Below are 22,125 nucleotides of genomic sequence, written 5' to 3'. Positions count from 1 at the left end.
TGAGAGGAAGGAAACTATTTTGCCTACTAATCTGTTACAACTGCTCCTCCTAAAAGGAGAATACGTTCTAAGTCAGACCCAGCTTTCAGAGTGGTTCAGCCTTCTACCTAGCATACAAACTTGTAATTGCAATCTTGTAGTGGCAGTAAAACTTCATTCCTCAGCCCAATTCTACACATTAATTCTTCTTATGCTTGTAGAAGAAAAAGAAAATTGGCTATTTCAATTAGGTGCAATTTTGGCTTGAGGACCCATTGTAAAGCACCACAGCAGAAAGATATTAGTCATACAAAGAAGCAATGAAGCCCTTCCATGATCACTCTCTTGTCCCTATTGTCATACAAAGTACAACAGAAATGATGTACTACAGCAAGAAAGAATATTTCATAGTCAAAATCAATGTAGAAAAACAACCATGCTATATGACATCAAAGAAAAGTGGCTCACACAGACAAATCAACATACACTTGAAATGGATATAAGAAAAAAAGGAAGTAAATTTCAAAATGCGATTCAAACCCATGAATAAGAAGCAGCAAAGAATCACATTCCATCGTAAAAGAACACAAGACAACACAGAGTGACACTCAACTTGAAAACCAGTGTATCACAGAATATCTATATAATCTCACAATATCATATGCATGTTGTTCGAACCCATTTTTCGAAGTGGGTAGGGAAGAGACCTTCCTGACAACCAGGGGTACATTCACAACTGATTTCGAGATCACCACTGATAAAAACCCTAAGCGCCCCAACAGCATCACTGTACCGATGGCTTGTACACCCACACGTGACTTCTACATAATCGTCCCTTCGATCGAACCCACTCAAAATTCTCCATTGCGTGTGTGTGTCTCACTCTCTTGGTCTCAAACCCTGTTATCGCGTTATACCCAAAAAAACACAGAAAATAGAAAGAAAATCAAATACGTAACATAATCAAAATTTGTGAAGTTTGTGATGGACAAAATTTAAATAAAATAAAACAACAAAAACATCTAATAATTTAGTTTCTGTAATAAACTCAAGCACATGACAACCTGATTATCTATTTGGGGAAAAAAAACCAAACGACACTAATTAATAGAGGAGGGAACCAACTCTAACCAATGCTGATGAGAAAAACACTGAATGGTGCAAAAAAAAAGAACCAACTCTAACCAGTGTACAACAAAATTGGTCACCACAACCATCTTCCTCAAACCAGTTCAAAAACTAATGTAGTTCTTGGTGCTTGGATGGGTTTAATAAACAAATTGTGGGTTTAGATTTTGTTTAAAAAATGTATTAGATTGAGTCAAAAAAAAATGTATTAGATTGATTCAAAAAATTGTGGGTTTGGGAGAATGGAATTCTAATAATAACAATCTAAAATAACACAATGTAAACGGCCCATAAACAATCAACACAAAGAACTGGATTGTCAACACAAAGAACTGAAGAACTTACCTCTGTTGAATTGAAGAACGATGGGTTTGAATTGCTGCCAAAAACACACACAGAGAGACAAGGGAAGAGGCAGAAATCGAGTGACACACAACATAAAAAAACACTGAAATTACCTGAACAATATTTAATCAAAAACAGAACCAACCAAGTGATAATTATACTATTTACCTCAATCTATCAATCATCTAGAGTTTTATTTATTTATTTATTTTAAATCCCTGTTTCTCTCACAATCCCTGTTTCTATAACAATATAACAGTTTGAATCATGTGATATAGAACAAACTCAAAAACTGTTTTTTAGTATAATGCCTTTATAATTAGGCTCTTGCTCTCAACATCATCATACTAAGAGGTTAAGGAAGAAACGAAAAAAATTTAACTGAAAAAAAAATTACAATGATCATTCTATTTAATCAAAAACAGAACCAGCCAAGAAAAACCCTAACTCAATACTCAAGATTTCAAAAATATACTCTCTAGAGTCCATGAAAGCAAAGAAATGGTAATGAGGCAAAGAATTAATACTTACACATCCTCAAAGCTAGTAAATCAAGGAAAATTATTACATTATTATTAAATATAATTGTATAAGCAGTTCCAATAACCCAACTACATGAATTCAAATTACTGGGTGGTAAAATTAGAGATCCACAACACAAAATCAGAAATCCACATTATAAAGGGTCAATAGTATGACTTAATTTAAGTTTCCAAAACCATGTTAAGCAAGATTATAAATCAAAATTTCAAAAACAAAACTGTTCATGTAAACTACCATAGGAGATAGGAAAGAACAAGGGAAAAGAAAATTGAAAGTACAGAACAATTACCTCTGACAACTCAAATTAATTACAGGAAAATCAGATAGAAAATGAGTCGCACACAATGTAGATTAAGGTATATAGATAAATACACACAGATTATATGTATATATATATATATAAAATAGCGATACCAAAACAGAACATTTCATTTCATGTGAGAGATACAAACAGTTCACAGAAGCTGTTCACTTATGGATTTCAAGTAATCAAAAAATTGGAGGCCAACCTAAATGACCCATGAACAAAACCCTAAAATTTGTTATAACCACCAAGAAAATGGCATAGGCAAACAACCAGATAGAGAGAAACAAACCAGTTCATAGAAGCTGTTTGGTTAGCAAGCCAGTGAAAGTAAAAAAATTAAGAGAAGAAAACGAAGAGAAACAGAGAGAGAGAAGGGGAGAGACAAAAATCTTACCTTGCACAGATTGAAGCCTCAGGTTTTGCTTTATGAAAAATGCTTCAGACCCCAATGAGGTGGCACATTGTGATTGGATAAAAAAGAAACTGTCTTATTTTTTGTTTTTTTTTTTGAGTTTCGGTCAGTGAGGGACTCGCTCGTCACCTCATTGGTGGTGCGACCCCCACCGAAGGTATGCAGCAAGACTCTTTGCTTTATTATATAGATAGTGTCAAAAGCCATTAACACGTGGCCTTATCTTTTAAATACGAAACATGTTAGGTTTATCTGTTCATCACTATTATGCTTGATTGGATTAGATGGTTGGGTGACTGCTTTACAATGAAGAAACTAAGATATCGTTTGACAATACTATTTTTTAATTTAAAAATTAAAAAATTATTAAAAATTAATAATTTATAATAAAAAGTCAAAAAAAATTTATTTTATTTTTCATACATCTTTTTATAAAAAATTAAAAAATTATCCTAAATCTATTAATTTTTTTATGTCATATTTTAATTCAAAAATTAAAAAATTATTTAAAAAAACTTATTCCCAAACGATTCGTAATGTACGTGTTTAGACTGCATAGAGAGCACCTGGTCAAGTAGTAATCACTAGCCCAGGTATAAAGAAGACCATAGGCACCTAATGGCCGCCCAGATACAAAATGGCGAGGCTGATTCCTGAGAAAGCTGACACTATATATGTGTATATATATATATATATATTTTTTTTTTAAGCTTGGTTTGGAGAAAATCGGAATTCCCAACTGAAGTGGGTGAAAATTAATCAAGTCTTGGTGCTAGGCCCAATGCAATACTCACTCCAAGGTGGAGCTAGGTCGGACCTCAGCCTTATGGCCAACACTTGCTCCGAAGCAAGGCAATCATAGGAGTTCGGCCCAATGTACGAGCATCACTCAAAAGTGGGCCGGGCAACATGGTGGACCTTCCGGATGGACAGAACCACTCCGAAGTGGGTTGAGTAACATATTGGACCTCCTGGTTGGACAACCGTTCTAGAGCAGACCAACTTAGAGAAGGCCAATTCACTAAAAATCTTTCTTGGGCTCACAAGAGACAAACAACCCTGCTCCTCCCTCTCTGTATGAACAGAACGTGGAGACATGGAGGCGCAGAGGGACAAGGTGCGTATATGACAGACTTGCGTCCGAATGGCAGGAGGAGTGGCTGTCCTCCTCCAATGAGAGATGTCCGCTAATGAGACAAACAAAACAGACCTGCACCCGAGTGTCAGGCGGAGTGGTCGTCCTCCTCCAATAGGAGACGACCACGAGTAAGACACATTGGACAGATGGCGGAGAGAGAAGGACTTGAACGACAAACAACCTTCTCCTATAAAAGGTGAACACTATTCACTCTGAGGGGATCCGAAATCCACACACTTGACACATATACACTCTTTGTATTCTCTCTTCTTTCTTCTTCCTCTCCCTGGGTCCCTGACTTTACCATCGGAGGGGTTTCCGACCAAACCCCGGTCGGGCAGCCTCACCGTTTGTTACTCTGTGCAGATCTTCAATTCCTAAAGCCTGCTGTTCATCCACGAAGTTCAACCCTTCTTCATAGTGCGGAAATCACCCTCGCACAATTGGCGCCGTCTGTGGGAATACCACTGTTTGCTTCGTGACGAACTCCGGCGATGGGATTCGAAGATACACCCCACTCTGGGCTAGCAGAGAGGACTCCAATGACGGAAAGAACCAAAGATAAGGGTCTGGCATTCCCTCCAGCGCACGATGACCTTATGGACCACGATGGTCAGACACCCAATGCGGCGGAGCGACGCCGTGTCATTGCCGCTGAGACGTCTCAACGCCTTTTTGTTGAGAAAGACCACCGTGACCGCATCATCGACTCAATGGGTTTGGAGATCACTGAGCTTCGCACCCAATTGATGAAGTTCATGGCGACCCCAGCGGAGCCAAGAAAATCCGTTGGTGGACCATCGCAAAGGAGACGTACCCCTTCTCTCCCTCTGCCTCGCAAAGAGCACTACAGTCGTGGTCCTACTGGTAGAGAGCATAGCCGGCCGATTCCGGTGCTTAGTGAAGCGGCCAGCAGTAGGACGAATAACCTACAAAAAAATAACCCACGAGAGAATTCTCATAAAAGGCAAAGGACCGTTAGCCGCCTATCTGAAACCTTTCATTGTCGTCGCGACAAGCGACCACACGATTTGAGAAGTTGGCTGAATGATAACAGAGAAGAGGCGCGACGGCTATGCAGAGAAGGAGAACGTCGACGAGATAGGGAGCAGGAATGCCGGCTCGATAGGGAAAAGGATCAGTTAGATCGGTCCATACACCAACAAGAGCGTCGTGCTCTAGACCGGTTGGTGTCCACCCCCTTCTCCCCAGAGGTAGAAGCTATCGAACCTCCACGGAAGTATAGCCCGCCGAAATTCATTCTCTATGATGGGAAGACGGACCCTCTGACCCACATCAGCCATTACCGCCAGATGATGTCCCTCTGGAACCGTAACGACGCACTCATGTGCAAAGTCTTCCCCTCTAGCCTTGGAGAACTTGGCCTCCGATGGTTTGACAAACTCCCCAATGGCTCGATTTATGACTGGACGCAGCTCTCGGAGGCGTTCTTAGCCTGATTCGTCTCCAATAGCAGAGTCCCAAAGCAGTTAGATACCTTGTTCAATATCCGAAAGGACAGGAAAGAGACTCTACGCCAGTACGCGCGACGGTATTGGGAGGAGTATGGTGACCTGGAGGAAAATGTTTGCAGTGAACAATTGGTCGTGCTATACTTCAAACAAGGCCTACCTCCTTCGCACAAGCTAAGACAGTCGTTGACAAAACGACCTGCCTCCACCATGAAGGATTTGAGGGCTCGAATAGAGCAACAAGCTTGCGTGGAAGATGACGCTGCTTCAGTACATGTTGCGGTTGCTGAAGAAGAAGTCAGACCGCCTCGACCGCCTAAGACTGAGCAGCCAAGGAGGGATGAGCAGCGCAAGAACTATGGCCAAAGGAACCGCTCCACAGTAGAAAATAAGGAGGAAAGGGCCAAGTCTTATGAAGGCATCACCACCGTCTTCAAAGAGCCAATATACAGGCTCGTCGAGAAACTTAAAGGGGAAGCCTTCTTTGTTTGGCCAGCTAAGATGCCTGGAGACCCTGCTCGGCGCAATCAAACACTATGTTGCACCTATCATCGAGAGAAGGGACACAAGACGCAAAATTGCAGAGCTCTCAAACAACACTTGGAGGACTTAGTTACGGCAGGACACCTCCAACAATGGATAGACGTTGATAAGACGAGGGAAAAGCAGGGACTAGACCAAGCCCCTCCTGAAGAAAACCATGCCCCGAGGTTGGTCATCAACGTTATCCATGGAATGACTGACCCTGAAAGAGAAAACATAATTCGAGGAGAAATCCAACGTGCCACCCACATTCAACAGGTAATGTCGGTAGGACCTCCTCCTTAAAAGTCCAAGACAGAAGCCAGACCTTCTCGGTTTAACGTCGTGTTCACTGAAAAGGACCTAGAGAGAATCCAGTACCCCCACACCGATGCCCTCATCGTTACAGTTGGTGTGGCCAACAAGTTCGATGTGAAGCGAGTCTTGATTGACCAAGGAAGTGCCGCAGACATCATGTATTATGAACTTTTCAAGAAGCTCGGCCTCAGTGAGCAACACCTGACTCCTGCCACCTCCCCTTTAGTTGGCTTTAACTCGCAAACAGAATGGCCGCTCGGCCGAATAACTCTGCCTGTCATAGCTAAGTCCAAGGTGGTCTCTGTTGACTTCTTGGTGGTAAACACCCCATCTCCCTACAATGCCATCCTTGGCCGACCTTGGATTCACCAGATGGAGGCAGTTCCTTCCACCTATCACCAACTCGTTCGCTTTCCAACCAAGTATGGAGTAGAGGAGATTCGTGGAGACCAAGTGGCAGCCAAACACTGCTTCATTGCCGCCATGAAAACCAAACAAGTCTGCGACCAAGTACAGATGGTAGAAGTACCTGACCAGCCAGTTTTGGAAGACGTCGGCGGAGTGCCGACCGAGAAGATGGTAGAGGACCTAGAGACGGTCTTGGTAGAAGAAAGAAACCCAGATAAGTTCTTCCTGCTCGGCACTTCCCTCACTGTTGAAGAGAAAGAGCAATTACTGGCTCTACTCCGTAAAAACATCGAAGTGTTCGCCTGGTCGGCCTATGACACTCCTGGGTTGGACCCCAACTATGCCTGTCATCGACTCAACGTCCAACTAGGAGCGCGGCCGGTTATTCAGAAGAGTAGACGATCATCCACGCAACACACCGATGCAGTGATCGAAGAGGTGGACAAACTTTTGGCTGCTGGAGTCATTCGAGAAGTGCAGTACCCAAAGTGGCTGTCCAACACCGTCGTGGTGAAAAAGAAGAATGGCAAATGGAGAGTCTGCGTTGATTTCACTAGCCTTAACAAAGCTTGCCCCAAGGATAGCTTCCCCCTTCCACGAATAGATCAACTTGTTGACGCAACGGCTGGACATGAGCGCATGAGCTTTCTAGACGCCTATAGTGGCTACCACCAGATCCCTATGTTCCGTCCTGACCAAGAGAAAACGGCTTTTATCAGCCCTAGAGGCATTTACTGCTACAAAGTGATGCCCTTCGGCTTGAAAAACGCTGGTGCGACCTACCAGCGAATGGTCACCAAAATGTTCAAGGACCAGCTTGGTAAAACCATGGAAGCATACATTGATGACATGGTCGTCAAAAGCAAGTTGGCCGCGCACCATCTAAGGGACCTTGAGCAAGTGTTTGGAATTCTGAAGACTCACAAGCTTCAATTGAATGCCTCAAAATGTGCCTTTGGTGTAGGATCAGGGAAGTTCTTGGGGTATATGGTAACTAGGCGGGGTATTGAAGCCAACTCCGACCAAATCAAAGCCCTCCAAGACCTTGAAGCACCTACAAAGGCTAAAGAACTCCAGAAACTTGCTGGTATGGCTGCAGCACTTAACCGTTTCATCAGCCGGTCCTCTGATCGGATGAAGCCCTTCTTCCAACTTCTAAGGAAGAAAACCAGTTTTGAGTGGGGAAGTCAGTGCTCCGAAGCGCTAGAAGATTTGAAGAAGTATTTGTCCTCTCCTCCTCTTCTATCAACACCTGTCGCCAACGAAGAGCTTTTCCTTTACTTGGCTATTTCTGATCATGCCGTTAGCGCAGTGCTAGTCAGAGAGGATGGGAAGGAGCAAAAACCAGTGTATTATGTTAGCAAGACACTCCTAGATGCCGAAACTAGATACTTGCCATTGGAGAAATTGGCATATGCACTATTAATTGCCTCTAGGAAGCTTGTTCACTACTTTCAAGGACATACCATCAACGTCCTCACTGAATTCCCCCTCAAGTCGGTGTTCAGTCGGGCAGATTTCTCAGGCCGAACAGCAAAGTGGGCGGTGGAGCTTGGAGAGTTTGATATCAAGTTCCAACCTCGAACAGCAATCAAAGCTCAAGTTCTGGCAGACTTTGTTGCAGAATTCACCCCGGGACCGGCTATCCCCTCCGAAGGGGGCTCTGCTTTGGTCACTATGACTGCCCAGTATAAAGGGCAATCCCTAGCCGAAGCATGGAAACTTTTTGTTGGAGACGTATGGAAGCTGTTTGTGGATGGCTCTTCTAACCAAAAAGGCTCTGGGGCAGGAGTTGTCCTTATTTCTCCTGAAGGATTCATGTGGGAGCAAGCCATTCGGTTGGGCTGGAAAGCTTCTAATAATGAAGCAGAGTATGAAGCTCTACTAGCCGGCTTGCGAAGTGCCGAACACTTCAACGCGGAGGAGCTACTCGTCTTTAGTGACTCCCAATTAGTGGTCAACCAACTCTCTGGAGTTTACGAGGCTCGCGATGAACGGATGGCCACTTATGCAGAACAGGCCAAAAATTTGATCAGAAAGTTCCAAGCCATCAGAGTTGAGAAGATTGGCCGAGAGGCGAATAGTCATGCTGATGCTTTAGCTTGCCTAGGTTCCTCGGTCGACTCCAGAGACGCCCGCAAAATATGGGTGGAATATGTACCCCAACCAAGTATTCGACTAGTCGAAATGGTCCTCTGCACAGATTTGGGCCCAAGTTGGATGGACCCACTCCTGGCCTTCTTGAAGAATGGCACCCTTCCTGAGGACAAAAAAGAAGCGCACAAGACAAGGCATAGAGCTGCTCAATTTTGGGTCTCCCCATCTGGTAAGCTTTACAAGAAGTCCTACATGGGCCCTTATCTACTCTGTGTTCATCCAAGTCTGGTGGAAGATGTGCTCTATGAGATCCATGATGGAATCTGTGGGAGCCACACTGGTGGTCGGTCCTTGGCACACCGAGCCCTAACACACGGGTATCGGTGGCCACGCATGCAAAAGGAGGCCCAACAGTATGTCCGCAAATGCGACAAGTGCCAAAAGTTTGCTCCTTTCATTCACCAGCCAGCCAAAGCTCTAACCCCCCTCACCAGTCCTTGGCCATTCGCTCAGTGGGGCTTAGACATTGTTGGACCATTAGCTAGGGGAACTGGGAATAAAAGGTTTTTCATCGCTGCAACTGACTACTTCACCAAATGGGTGGAGGTGAAGGCCTTATGCAAGATCAAAGAAGCAGACACTAAGAGGTTTGTTTGGCGCAATGTTGTGACTCAGATTTGGCATTCCCAGAGTCCTTCTCTCTGACAATGGTACACAATTTGATGGCAAGATCTTCAGAAGATTTTGCGCTGACTTGAAGATAGAGTTCCGAAACTCCACTCCGGCTTACCCACAGGGCAATGGCCAAGCTGAAGCGTCCAATAAGACGATCATTGATGGGATAAAAAAGCGTCTTGAAAAAGCCAAGGGCAAATGGGTAGAGGAGATACCGAATGTCCTCTGGGCTTACCGAACTACTCCTCGTCGGTCAACCGGGGAGACACCTTACTCTCTTACCTATGGGATAGAAGCAGTCATCCCTCTAGAGGTTGGCCTTCCTACCATTCGTTCTGAGATCTTTGAGCCAGCAGACAATGATGAAGCCATCGCCCAAGCTCTGGACATGGCCGAAGAACGTAGGGAAGCTGCCCTTATTCGGTTGGCGGCCTACCAGCAGCAACTCACTAAGAGCTTCAATAAGAATGTGCGTCCAAGGCAATTCCTACCAGGTGACTTGGTACTCAGGAAGGTAATGGATCACAAGAAAGTCCCTGGGGAAGGGAAACTCGGTGCTAACTGGGAGGGGCCCTACAAGGTTACTTCAGCACTTGGCAATGGCGCATACTATCTAGCTGACTTATTAGGGAAGGCAATCCCTAGACCATGGAACGTCGCCAACCAAAAGAAGTACTTCCAGTGATATGATTCTTAGGATGAAGTACTTACAGTAATGTATTTCTCAGAACATGCCTTGATGTAATCAAAAGTTACAAGTATCAATGAATGAAAATTTGTTTTGTAGTTTGTCCTTATTTACTTGTGTTGTACATTTATTCTCGGTGGAGCAAATTGGCTACGGGTCTTAACTCAAGCCAATCCCGGATGCTCAACCCTTTGGTTGGAGCGGGGTGCCAAGTGGTATAGCTTGGTGGAATTTGTGCCAAGTATCGTTACTTAAAGCACGGTCCAAATTCACAATTCGCGCTCGAAGACGGGCAGAATTACACTCTACGAAGGGTTAAATCACGCCGAAACTTGACCAAGTCAGGTGGCGGCCGACCAACATGATAAAAAACTTTCACAATTTTTTCTCTACGAAGGCATAAAGCATGGTCTGACCGAACAGACAACCTTCTGAGCCACAGAGCTCATGCTCGGCTGGGGGCATCAACAAACTCACTCAATTTTTTCTAAGGCACGAAGCCTGATCAGACCGAACAAATGGCCTGCTAGGCCACAGAGCCTCTGCTCGGCCGGGGGCAAACATTACATACAAGCAAAAATTGAAGATAAGTAGTTCAACACTTGCGAAAATGTAAGATCAAGTGCATTGAAGTGAAACTTCGATTACAAAAAGAGTTCGGCCTTACAAAAGAAGAGGTCCAGTCGACCGAACTCCAAGGCAAATAAAAAGTACAAGTTGCAAGTTCAACAGTTGGCAAATTTAGAAGTCACTTCATTACAAAAGAGAGCTCGGTTTGTATCATAGCCTATCCAACCGAGCACTAAAACAAAAGTCAAAGATACTTCATTAACTTCCAAGTTTCATTACAAAAGAACTACTAAAAAGCAGAAGTAAAAGCAAAACTCGAGGCAACCTAACAACTTACTCCTCGCGTTGCTCCTCCTCGTAGTGTCCATCCTCGCGATGCTCCTCTTCTGTAGGATTGACAGTCTGTCTAACCAAGGAAGAGCTCGGCAGGAAAGGAGAAAGGCCAGAAGGATCAACATCCGTAGCTCCACCTTGGCGAGGCCTTCTCATCCTAACCCTTGCAGCGGTCTTCGAAGGGACTGGGATATCGTCAATATCATAAAGAGGAGAAGCCTCTTCCACTTTAGCAGCACGCAGAGCCCCAGTCCAACCCTTAGTAAAGATCTTGTCCCTCAGCTTCAAAATCTCCTCTGAATAGGTCTTTTCGGCTTCGTCATAGCCCCTCTGTTCGGCCTCGTCCACCATCCTTTGATAATTAGCCTTTAAAGACTTCAAAGCAGCATCAGCATCTACGGCCCTCCACTCGGCCATGAACATCAGTGCTTCGGCCTTCTTCTTTGCATCTTCCATCTCCTTTATATCCTCTCCGGCCGCCTTCAAGGACATATCAGCATCAGCCAACATGTTGATCGTCTTAACCTTCTCTTGCTCCTCACGATGCCGCCTTTCATCCATGATGTGCATCCTCTGAATGCACTGCACCAAACCAAAATGTCATATTCTCAACAACCAAATTTAAGTAAATGACAAAGACATAAAAGAAGACTTACTGCGGTTAACATCTGCACCGAACCCTTGATCAACACGTCGCTTGAAATGTTTTGCTCTGCCATATCCAAAGGTAACAACAATGTCTTTGATAAGTCAAAGGCCAAGTCGCTTGAATAGATTGTGCTGTCCGATGTAGTGATTGCTCGGCCGTTATGCTCCAAGGGAGGCACCCATTCTTCAACTGAGCCCTGCTCATTAGAACCCCCAGCAACTTCTTTACCTTTGGATCTCTTCCTCTTTGAGGCCCTATCAGCAGGAAGAGCAAGAGTAGCAACGGGAGGAAGAGGAATAACAACATGCTTTTGTCCACCCTTAGACCTCTCAATCGGTGGAGAAGAAACTCGTGTGTCGACCGTCGAAACAGCTAGAAGGTCCTCGTCATCAGATCCAAAGACTAAGGCATCAAGATTGAGCTTTTGGCGACGAGCCATTTCGCTTGCTAAGTCTGGCGACGGAGAATAGCCTCTACTGAGTGATCCACTTGATGAACAAACAACAGCGGAAGAGGAAGCTCCGGTAGTATGGCCAACTTGTTCTTCGGTTTCAATCTCAAGTGAGTCCCTCGCGAAGTTGTTTACTTTGGGTTTCCGTTGGATGACATGTCTGTAAGTTCGCACATAGTTAAGCAAATGTGAAGCCGAACGATCTTCGTACCTTAGTGCAACTTTGATATCCCTCGGATGCTCTTTCTCTGGCCTCCTTTTTAGCTTCTTTGAACCTGCAAGTACGAACAATAACACTTTAAAAAAAAATCACAGGTGATAAGCGAATAGATAAAAGGAAGCTACAATAAAGAATGACCTGGGTGGCCGTTCTCTCGTGGAACCCGCTTCGATCGGCCCACCTCCTCGGCCGCAAACTCCCAATTACCTCCGACTTGAAGGAAATCAGAGCAATGCTTGTCATTATCAGGAAGTTCAGTAACGAGTTGGAGGTCCAACGACCGAACTTTGACATAATAGGTTTTACCGCCTTTATTACGACATAAGGAGTAGCAATGAAGGATATCCCAAATACCCAAGTCCAAGTCTAAGAGGTCGTTCATGACCGAGACACCGTTTACCACTCTAAACGTGTTCATTGATATTTGCATTGGTGTAAGTTCAAAATAAGAAAAGAATCGACGCAACAAAGGGTTCAACGGAAACCTAACACCCCCCTCTACGATGGAGGCAATTGAGAAGGGCATTGTGGTGCTTGTACATGACCGATCTGCGTCAACCGCCGCCAATGTCAATGTGACATCATTGGGAATGTTATATCTTCGGCGAAACTCATCCATTCCTGCCGGAGTGTCCACTAGGTTCCGAAACTTACCCATTGGAGGTGCGACGTTCCACCAAACAACTACACTAAGGATGACTTGCAAGGTTGGAGGTACAATGGCCGACCAAGCAACCGTGTGCTAAACGACTCTCAGCGTTACACTTAACCAAAAAAGTAATGGTGAAGGTGGAAAGGAAATACATAGGTTCTACGACTTACAGTGCCAAAATCAAGGGGAACTTGATGGCGAGCCTCTCCGATGAAGCAGTCCCACTGTGGCAACCAAGAGAAAAATTATGAGTTGCAAAAAAAAAAATAATAAAAAAAAAATAAAAAAAAATAATAATAATAATAATAATAATAATAAATAATAAAAAAAAAATAAAAAAAAAAATATATATATATATATATATATATTTATGCATGTATTTTTTTTTAAAATAAATAATAATAATAATAATAATAATAAACAAAGAGTCAAATGTGGAACCTCGTGCAGACAGAAATTATTTCAAATCAGTTTCATATAATAGTGAAGGAGATGGGGAGAGCACTTGATATGTTACCTCTGAGCTTGCTTGATCTAACTGCAGACACTAAAGAGCAGATTGAGCTTCTTCATGAGCAAGCGAAAAGAGTCCAATTGTTTGTTGATACAAGGGAGGTTCAGAGAAAAGAGGAACTTCTCCAAGTTATGGCTGCAAACAACGAGAAGAACAGCAAAAACAAGGGTCATTGATGCAAGCTCTCAATTTTCTAAGGAGGAGTTTGGAATTTATAGAAAAAGAGCTGGGGGTCAAGTTATCAGATTATTAAATTTCAAAATTGCTTTACAGTTCCAAGAAAAAGAAAGATGTAAGAGCAAAACCAAAGTCAGACTCTTTTTCCGAAAATGGGATCTGTTATTCCTGGAGGCAAAAAGTGAGGCAGCAAGGAAATGGGAAGAATGGGTCAAGAAATCCAAATTTCTAGAGTGAGAAAGTATTAAACAAAGTGGGTTGCTTGTTTTCATTAAAAAACTCTGAAATGGACTTGTCTTTACGTCATGTTGACAGCTCCCAAACCAGTCAAATGTGGATGCGTTATGGCTCGACAGTCGGAGTAAGGACACTAGTCAAGGCCGAGCTCGAGGTCTAGTGGCAAGGCCAAGATCACGGACGACCGAGCTGCAATGCTACGGGTTAATTGAAGCACTTTAGACCAAGCTAAAGGAAACTTAAAATAGTGACAACCAAATACGAAGTCAGCCCAGCTCCAAACTTTCCAGGCAAACTATGCAAGGAAGGGAAAAGTGAGTGTCCGAAGCCTCACTAAGCAACTCTGCCAAATCAGTGAGCAAATAAGTTCAGGAAATTTAGTTTTCTAGTATGAAGAAGTTAAGCAAACCAAGTCACAGATGTGCCGACCAACCGAACGACAACGAAGACGACCGAACAAAAATAAACCAAACAGAAATGGAGGACAACCAGTCACCTGCTCGTCCCAAGTCCATCAATTCACTTGTTGACTCCCAACAACAAGTGTGAAATTGAATCCAAATACAGATCTTCTGCTTACCAGAGAAATTAATCCCAAATTGGAAACAACCTTTTTCATGGTTGTGGGACTCACCACATGTGAGAGAGTGGTTTTCTATTCTGTGATTGGTTTGTGTTCCTTCCTAAACATTTTCATCCAAATATAGGGTATAAGAATGATTGAGACCGCTAACTGGGCCCATCAGAAGACTACGACCACCTCCTCCTGAAACCCCTTTTGGCAACTCCAAGTCATGCATAAAAGGGTTGCAATGCCAAATAGGAGAGAGTAGATTTGGTTCATCCGTATGGTGAATGGCAATTATCATCATCGCCTACGCCGCGGTGCGCCTTTAGCAACAGCCTTCATGCTCTGTGAATCTTTAAAGCAAACGAAGTGCACAAGAGTCGTACCATTGGGGTAGACTGCAAAAACACTAGTCCCTATCTTCTTGTTGCAAAGGGAGCACATACTGTCGCTAAATGCTTCACTGGGGGTCCAAGGAATGGAAGCAAGTTCTGCAACTTAGTATCCCTTGGTAATAGTTTGAGTGCCTGAGCTCCATTGATTCTGTCCCATCGTCGGCTCAACAGATCAAGTACCTCATCCAACATAATCGTAGAACCTGCTTCCTCATTGAGATCATCTACATCACCATCACTCCTCCCACTGTCAGTACTGCTGGGACTGATTCGGACATCTTCTGCACCCTCTATTTCTGCAATTTTCCGAGATAAACGACTTGCTTTGGTTTTGGCTAAAACCACTGCACCAATCCTTGGAAGACCAGAATTTGGAGCTGAAACCAGATTAGTGATTCGATTTTTGAAGTTTTTTGTTGTCTTTTGAGGATTCAAATATATTTGCAGAAGAGTGAGGTAGATGTTGCTATAAGATTTTGTAGAAGGTTGATGAAGTGAAGGCTCGTAAACGCGATCACGGTAGGACAGTGCCAGTTCGGGTTTCCAAGAGAAGTTTCCCGGTGCAGAATTCACTCTCGATTCATGCCGCCACGTCATTTCTATTTTTGGTAGCATAGAATTAAAGTAAAAAGTTGAAGACATAATCTACAAGATTGCACAGATGAACGGTCCTTCAGCTCAGAGGGTTGACAATGAAGCTGGGTGTCCGATTTGCTTGTGTGAAGTGGAGGATGGTTACCGGATCGAAGGCTGTTTACATCAGTTCTGCCGGTTGTGCTTAATAGAACAGTGCGAGTCCGCCGTCAAAAGCCGAGATAGCTTTCCTATGCACTGTATGCACGGGGGTTGTGGAGCTATAATTTTGCTTACCGACTTGCGATCTCTATTGTCAAGTGAGAAGTTAGATGAACCTTTCAGGGCCTCTCGAGGCTCATTTGTAGCATCAAGTGGAGGTAATTTCAGGCTTTGCCCATCACCCGATTGCCCTTCAGTTTATCAAGCGGCAGAGCCCTGTGCGTCTGGAAAGCCATTCGTCTGTGGGGCATGTTATGTGGAGACAGGTATACGGTGTCACTTGGAGTATCATCTGTTCCTGTCGCGCGAGAAATACATGGAATACACGGGAGATCCGAATGAGCGGTGCAAGGGAAAAGAACATGTGAAGAACTGCCCTGTCTGTGGGTATACAATTGAAGAAATCGAGTTGGCAAGTGTGTACGTAAATTAGACGGGAGTTGCTCGGCCCCATCAGGTGTCAGAATTGGCTTGACTTAGCAACAGACCAACCGAACAAGCAGAGCCAACAATTTCTTACAAGTGGGACCGAACAAACAGAGCTAATGTTTCTCAAGTAAGGACAGAATAAGCTTATTAAATAATGTTGAATTGTTCGGCCTCCAATGTCCTGCTCGGTTAACCAACGTGCAAACCAACCAAGCAAAAACATGCATACTGTAATTAAAGCATGAAGGGCAGCACATGGTCCACCAAACTTTTCCATGGCAAGCTTAAAAGTTTGATTTAGTGGAGCACCAAGTTTGTAGGCCCCACGCCAATTTCACCAAGAATAACACAATGTTAACTCCCCAGCAAATCACATTGGCATCCTATACCCATGCATGGCATCAAGGTAGGGCCCACAAAACATTGCCCATCTACATTATCGAAGCAAATTAGAAGTTGGCTTGTGAAGCAGATTTTAGTGTGCAGTTCCGTTGTCCAACTTTAGGAATATATGTATATATATATCCCAAAATATATATATATATATATATATTTATACATGTATTTTTTTTAAAAAAAATAATAAAAAAATTTCGTGTATATATATATATTTAATAAAAATTAAAAATAAAAATAAAAAATTTTGTGGATATATATATATATTTTTTTTAAGTCAAGCAGCGACACTCAGTCGACTGAAGGAGCACCAAGCTAGACAATTACAAGGCTAGTGAAGGCACATTTGGTTTGGGGGCACAACCGAGCTACAAAACATTGGGCAGACGCATACGTTAGACCGAACAATAATTTTTAATCCAGCTCATGGAGCTCAAATTAAGTTGTGATCACCCAAACTTCGAAGTTGGTGAAAGAATTGGCTTCCGCTTCGCCAAGCGTAAGCGCAAGCCAGGGGACAAATGAAGTGGGTGAAAATTAATCAAGTCTTGGTGCTAGGCCCAATGCAATACTCACTCCAAGGTGGAGCTAGGTCGGACCTCAGCCTTATGGCCAACACTTGCTCCGAAGCAAGGCAATCATAGGAGTTCGGCCCAATGTACGAGCATCACTCAAAAGTGGGCCGGGCAACATGGTGGACCTTCCGGATGGACAGAACCACTCCGAAGTGGGTTGAGTAACATATTGGACCTCCTGGTTGGACAACCGTTCTAGAGCAGACCAACTTAGAGAAGGCCAATTCACTAAAACTCTTTCTTGGGCTCACAAAAGACAAACAACCCTGCTCCTCCCCCTCTGTATGAACAGAACGTGGAGACATGGAGGCGCAGAGGGACAAGGTGCGTATATGACAGACTTGCGTCCGAATGGCAGGAGGAGTGGCTGTCCTCCTCCAATGAGAGATGTCCGCTAATGAGACAAACAAAACAGACCTGCACTCGAGTGTCAGGCGGAGTGGTCGTCCTCCTCCAATAGGAGACGACCACGAGTAAAACACATTGGACAGATGGCGGAGAGAGAAGGACTTGAACGACAAACAACCTTCTCCTATAAAAGGTGAACACTATTCACTCTGAGGGGATCCGAAATCCACACACTTGACACATATACACTCTTTGTATTCTCTCTTATTTCTTCTTCCTCTCCCTGAGTCCCTGACTTTACCATCGGAGGGGTTTCCGACCAAACCCCGGTCGGGCAGCCTCACCGTTTGTTACTCTATGCAGATCTTCAATTCCTAAAGTCTGCTGTTCATCCACGAAGTTCAACCCTTCTTCATAGTGCGGAAATCACCCTCGCACACCAACCCAGAATTAAAAATAACAAAAGATATTTTTAAGAATTGAGTGTGGAATTAGAAGAATTGAGTGTTTTTTAACAAAAAGATATTATAAAAAAAGATATAAAAATGAGTGTGAAATCAAATTTTAAAAACGTTAAATAAACACCACACTCAAAAGTGAATGTGAAATTATATTTTAAAAGCTCCGTCAAACAGAGCCATTATTTGGTAAATTTTAAGAGCGAAAAGAATTTCAAATCATATTGAAACAGGACGTAATGGAGATGTTTTATTTTATATTATAAATGGAATTATATCTGGAATGGATGAAAAGATGCCCCTATTGTTGTGAGTTGTAATTGAACATGTTGGTTTGGCAGCATCATTCGGGGATGGCTTTCATGATTTAAAATTTGGGGCAGGTTGTTGCATCAGCAGAGCAGACGAGCAAGCTCTTGTTATGTGAAGCGACTGCAGTGGTCATGCGAAAATGCTTCTATCTCCTTGATATTGTATTGATATTGTATTTAGGGCGGTATAAAATATCGCTTAATCCGTTAAAATTGCACCAATTCATATTAATTTGCACCGTTCTAACCGCTAATCACAATTTAAATTTTAAAATTTATAATTCGTCAACCAAACCGCTTCGCTCCGTTATAGTTAATATATTTATATTTTTTAATTTTTAATAAAATATCAATGTAAAGAGAAGTGTGAGAGAAATTTAAGATATGAAATTTATTACAAATTAGTGGTTATATATATGAAACAAATTATGTAAAATTATTTTGTGTTGTATATCTAAAAAATATTATACAAATTAGTGTTATATATTATGCAAATGTATGATAATTAGTTAAAATATTCTTCAATCTGTCAATCTGTCAAAAACCGTCCAAACCGCAGTTTGTCAATCCTCTAATCCATTAATCCGCCATTCAGTTTGTAATTTTACTCTCAAACCGTCCGAACCACACCGGCACTCTACTAATTGTAACCAAGATATGACATTTCAAGATGAAATTCATCGAGGCAAGTATTCAAGTTTCTTTGATAATTTTAGTTTGGGCAAGCAATTGTAGATTTTATGCACATTGTATTAGCGTTATGAAAGGCGAAAGATTTCTGCTCCCATTCAGTCAAATGTCACTAAGATTTTTGATATTTTGTAATTTTTCTTTCATAGTGTTGATGGCTTATATTTTGAATAGAAAAAAACAGTCATGTTACGTAACTCGAAAACAGCTGCTCCTGAATCCCCCTAATCTAAAAACGACGTCGTTTCGACGTTTGAATTTTTTTTTTTTTTTTTTTTTTTTGCAGATCAGAAGAAGGGAGAAGAAGAAGGAGGAGGAGGGGGAGGGAGAGGAGGAGGAAGGAGGAAGGAGTAGGGGGAGGGACTGGAGGGGGCCCAACAAATAGGGCTGGAGACGGAGGCGGGGGCGGGGGGCAGAGGCGACGAGCTGACGATCGGCGGAGGCGACGAGCTGCTGCTGCTGCGACGATCGGCGGCGGCGAGCTGACGATCGGCGACGGCGGAGGCACAGGCGATGATCGGCAAGCTTTCTCCCTCTCTCCTCCTCTTCCCCTCTCTTCTCTTTCTCTCCCTCTGCAGACTCGAAGGAAAATGGAAGGAAGAAGACTCGAAAATGGAGGGAAAAAAAAAAAGGCTAATGCCCAAAACGACATCGTTTTGGGCATTAGGGGGATTCGGGGGACAATCTCTCGAGCTACCAAACATTATTCTAAAAAAAAAATGTTATTGCTCGATGTGTTAAAATTTGGATTGTGAATCTCTGTGGGGTCTGGTCGCAAAAAGTTGCCACAAACGGCACTCATGAATTAGGCACACGCAACAGAGCTCACAAGTGACGTCATTCTGGTTTGATGATTTTTTTTTTTTTTTAATTTTTTGTTTTCTAGGGTCCGTTTGAAAAGATGGTTTGCGATTAAAATAGCCACAAAAGACAAAATAGGTTGTTTTAGCCACAATATAAACAAAACATCACATGCAACCCATAATCATTACACTCTTCTCTCACAAAAAAAAGTAAAAAAAGCCAAAAATTCTTCCCAAACCAAACTTTTTAACACAGATTAAAATAATCAAAAAAATCAAAAACTCAAAAAGTCAACCTACTTTCCAAACCAACCCTAAAACTAAAATGATTGGTTTTCCGTATGAGCAATGCTGCAGCAGTGGTTTCTTGTTTCATGTTGAAAAGTTTTGTATGGAGGGTGGTTTTCTCCTTTAGATGGTTATCAATGAATTTTTATTTATTTTAGAAAAATAATTCCTCCTTTCAATTTTGTCTCCTAAATTTCACTCACAATGATGATGTGGAATTAAGAGAACTAAATATGAGAGAGGAGCGTGGATTCGCTTAGCATATCTTTTTATTTTATGGGCAATTAAACAAAAAATAAAAGAAGGATTTGTTACTAATATCTGTGTATTTACTTTTTTTCATTTTCCTAACCCAATAAAAAAGAGAACATAAAATAATTTGTTTTACTTCTCTTTCTCAAAATGCAACCGTCAGTATATAGCTAAAGCCAATATATGCGTATGCATTCTGCATTATTTCGAAGAAAAATGTTTCGGAGCTCGAAATCCTATTGGCTCGGGTGACCCGAATCCAAAGCGACATTGTTTTGGATTTTTTTTTTCCTTTCATATCTGAAACAGAGGGAGGGAGGAAGAGGGAGAGAGAAGGAAGGGGGAACAGGAAGGAAGAAAGAAGAGGGAGGGGGAGCAGACCATCACCGGCGCCCTACACAGATCTGTATCTCTCTCTCTCTCGTTCTCTGTATCTCTCTCTCTCTATGAAGTCTCTATGTGTAATGATGATGATGTGTAGGTTGATGATTTGAATCTCTTTGATTTTTGGTTTATTGGTTTTGATTTTTGGGTTTGAATCTCTCAATCTTGGCAAACCCACCAACCATTACACTACAAGAAACTTGCGTCTCTATCTCTCATCACACCAAACAACGCATAAGCATCAGCCAAAGCTTTATGATAAGCATATATGTAAAGAAGCTTGATTGTCACAAGAAGGTTATAGAGTAGCATCCCATTGACAGCTACTTGGGCATGAACTTGTCTGATTTGGGTAGGACTTTTACAGCTAAGTACTTGAGAAATGTACGAGTGTTTTGGGTCTAAAGAGTGTGAAAATTGAGAAATTGATGATGTTTCTAGTACATGGGTGGTGGGATTTGAGAAAGACTGATGAGGGCTTAGAGGTTGAGTTATAGAATCCACCATGGATGTAGCAAGAGAAGGTGAGAAGAAACCATGGATTTCATGGGTAGAGCCAAGAAAGCTTTGAGGTTTGAACTTGAACATGAGACTGTTAATAACATAAGACTAAAATCTGGAGTAGTAGGTTTTAGTTCTATCTCTTTTCTCTCTTCTCCTCTTCTTCTTTCCTCTTATTCTGCGAGTTATGGAAAGGGACAAAAAAAAAGGGCCAAAACACCTTCGTTTTGGGATTTCTTCTTTCTTCTTCTTCTACAAGTTATGGGTAGAAAAAAAAAAAAAAAAAAAAAAAAAAAAAAAAAAAAAAAAAAAAGTCCAAGACAATGTCATTTTCGGATTTTAGGCCACTTGAACTTCTAATTTTTCAAGTTATGTAGTGGGATTGTATTTCTAAAAGGTAATCAGTTTGTTTGATTTGAATTTTCAAGATTTACTTTTTAGAAAATTAATTTTTTTTTATTTTTCGTCTTTTTTATTTTTACTAATTTTTTTTTAATATTCTAAACAAATTTTTTTTTTAATTTTAAATACACATAACATAAATATATTTAAAAAGTATAATATTTGTGAAAAAAAAAATCTTTAGAAATTTCTCTGAAAATCAAAAATACACAATACATTTTTCATATTCTTGTATATTTATTGATTTTTTAAAATATTTTTTTTACAAATATTTTAATTTTTAAATATATCTAAGTAAGGTATATCTAAAAATGTAAAAAAAAATACTTAAAATTTTAAAAATATTCACTAAAAATAAAAAAATATAAAAAATAAAAAATTTAATTTTCAAATAATTGAATTTAAAAAATTAAAACCACTGAATAATATTCCTTCATACTTCACTGTTACAGCACGTTTGGATGCAGTAATTTGATTAGAACTGATACGAAAGAGAACTTAAGCTGATTGATTATATATTTTTAGTAAGGGTGATTCTATTTACACATTATCAATCCTCTCCGTATATATCATTACTTAGTTCACATTAATAATATTTTGAAATTTTGATTTTTCACTAACACGCCATAATATTACTCTTATAGCCTAGCCCACACAGCACAATATACAACCTAACATAAAATGATGTACACACC

The 22,125-nt window shown here is 41.8% G+C and overlaps 1 long non-coding RNA gene and 1 pseudogene across 1 annotated transcript; one reads left to right on the top strand and one right to left on the bottom strand.

Moving 5' to 3' along the window:
• Nucleotides 1-400: 400 nt before the first annotated feature.
• Nucleotides 401-2,860, bottom strand: LOC114285326 (uncharacterized). Its single transcript, XR_014349255.1, has 2 exons — nucleotides 2,697-2,860; nucleotides 401-879 (listed from the first exon to the last, which is right to left on the bottom strand). It is a non-coding gene; the product is annotated as an uncharacterized LOC114285326 (long non-coding RNA).
• A 12,599-nt stretch (nucleotides 2,861-15,459) lies between these two features.
• LOC145805564 (ATP-dependent RNA helicase DEAH12, chloroplastic pseudogene) lies at nucleotides 15,460-16,026 on the top strand (annotated as a pseudogene).
• Nucleotides 16,027-22,125: the final 6,099 nt, after the last annotated feature.

This window comes from Camellia sinensis, chromosome 13 (assembly GCF_055761805.1).
Source record: "Camellia sinensis isolate YWXY chromosome 13, ASM5576180v1, whole genome shotgun sequence".
In the NCBI taxonomy this organism is placed as follows: Eukaryota; Viridiplantae; Streptophyta; class Magnoliopsida; order Ericales; family Theaceae; genus Camellia; species Camellia sinensis.
The sequence above is the reverse complement of the archived record's forward strand: the minus strand, read 5'-3'. Positions and strand labels throughout refer to the sequence as shown.